Source organism: Anopheles arabiensis (assembly GCF_016920715.1).
Source record: "Anopheles arabiensis isolate DONGOLA chromosome X unlocalized genomic scaffold, AaraD3 X_pericentromeric_contig0033, whole genome shotgun sequence".
NCBI lineage: Eukaryota > Metazoa > Arthropoda > Insecta > Diptera > Culicidae > Anopheles > Anopheles arabiensis.
The window spans coordinates 102,501-105,000 of NW_024412111.1; positions in this window are offsets into that span (position 1 = coordinate 102,501).

Consider the following 2,500-nt stretch of genomic DNA (forward strand, 5'->3'; position numbering starts at 1 on the left):
GCGAATGGAAAAACACAAACATCGCGAGTATCGTTCTAGGTTTCTGTCTATAAAAGGGCAGGCCAAAAGGTGACCGGTTGAGATAAGCATTTTAAGCATACAAACACTTTATTGGAACTTTTGATACAAAAACAAGGTACGTACATGTAGGTTGTACCAACATGGACATCTATGAACGCGTACGCTCGGGCTGCGCCCTCCGTCTTGTACTTTCCTGATCGGTACACAGTTTTGGTGCACTGCTATTCCGACCGGCAACTTGTACCAACATATACATCCATGAACGCGTACGTAGTGTACTTTCCCTGATCGGTACACACTGTTGGTGCACGGCATAAGAAAAGAGCTAAAATGGTCAAACTCAATCCATTTCAACAATAGATAGTCGATAGTAGCTGTGCCGATGAAGTAGGGCACGATGCAAGTTAATGTTGTTTAATGAATAACATGTCCGCCATACATTTCAGTACAAAATTGCTCGGTCAGACCTACAAAGTGCTATATCTCGAATACGAGGCGTCGGACTGGGGGTTGTAGAACAATTTTAAGTTCGTCTAATGATTCTACATCCGATTCTGGATAGCGGTTTTTGACCACTTTTCAATATTTTGTGACACCCCGAACCTAGGGGCAGCTCCTAGCTTTTTCAAAAATGTGCACCGATCGGGCCGGAGAGCTCGTGTGGCTCAAAACATGTTTTTCGCTAAAACACCTCAAAACGTGTCGAGAACGCACCCTAGCTCTTGTTTTCAAAAGTTATGGCCATTTAAAGTGAGGTGGTTTTTGCTTCAAAATAGCTATTTTACCCGTCCCTATGGCCATGCTTTAAATTTTCACGAAAATGCCAGGTCAGACTTAGGGCGGGCCATATCTTGAATACTAAACGTCGCAGACATTGGTCGTAGAACAATTTTAAGTTCGTCTAATGATTCTACATCCGATTCTGGATAGCGGTTTTTTGACCACTTTTCAATATTTTGTGACACCCCGAACCTAGGGGCAGCTCCTAGCTTTTTCAAAAATGTGCACCGAACGGGCCGGAGAGCTCGTGTGGCTCAAAACATGTTTTTCGCTAAAACACCTCAAAACGTGTCGAGAACGCACCCTAGCTCTTGTTTTTCAAAAGTTATGGCCATTTAAAGTGAGGTGGTTTTTGCTTCAAAATAGCTATTTTACCCGTCCCTATGGCCATGCTTTAAATTTTCACGAAAATGCCAGGTCAGACCTAGGGCGGGCCATATCTTGAATACTAAACGTCGCAGACATTGGTCGTAGAACAATTTTAAGTTCGTCTAATGATTCTACATCCGATTCTGGATAGCGGTTTTTGACCACTTTTCAATATTTTGTGACACCCCGAACCTAGGGGCAGCTCCTAGCTTTTTCAAAAATGTGCACCGAGCGGGCCGGAGAGCTCGTGTGGCTCAAAACATGTTTTTCGCTAAAACCCCTCAAAACGTGTAAGGAACGCACCTAGATGATAAAAGTGCAATCAGAATGTCAATCGACAACTTTGTTGGGGTACCATTTTACTCTACGGGCCAGTAGCTTAGGCGCGCCAACAGCGCTTTCCTTTCGGGTTCCCATTTTTGCCCTCCTGGGATTATGATCATTTGCTCATTGCCTACTATAGGGAGGGTACCTTGCTACGAGGTCAAACATGAAGATTGCACCAAATCGTAGTTTTACCTCTATTTAGTCGTAGGAGCATGGTTTGCAGTGGCAGTGGGTCATTAAGCCCCCGTTTGGGTCATACGTCCCCTCCGCGATAAAAATCGTCGTATGCCTATAGTCCGAACTAATGAAGCAAAAGTGGTGTCTGGTGGGCTCTGCCGATGATTTTAACCTATGATTTTGAGCTTCCACCCTATAAAAAACGTTCCTGGAGCGAGTACATCACGGGTCTACGGACCCAAAGACTTCGTCGTGATGGTTTCTAGTAAAAAGTTGTAACAGCTAAGGGTTTTGAATACGCGTATATTAACCATTGCTTGAAACTAAGCTTCGTTGTCTTTAAACTCTGCAAGACCAATCGAACTTCTTAGGGAAACCCGAAGGATTCACGCTAAGCTCGATGAGCTATTATGGGTAGTGGTGCATGATCTGGTGTTCCTTGGATCTAATCCAATGAATAAATTTATGAGGGTATATATGGTGCAGGGCACAAAGCGTGATGAAACCGGGTCTCCCTACCAAATGTGGCATATTTTTTCCCTGAGAGCGAAGCTCAGACCCACGTAGGGAGAGCGAAGTGGAACTTAAATGTTCTATGCAGCAAATGTTCGCCATGCGGATAAACAAGTTGGAATAGTTCAATGTAGTGTAATGCAAACACGAATCGCAAATAACGATACGGGACCCAGAAGCAATTCTGCGGATCCCTCGGGGAGTGGTGAGTTGATATAAATTAGAGGTGAAAGTCCAAGTTGTTCAAGCTCCGGCTCGGCAGCCGATACGAGGTTCCTGTTGGGCTTTGTACATCGCGCAGAGGCGCCGTTCG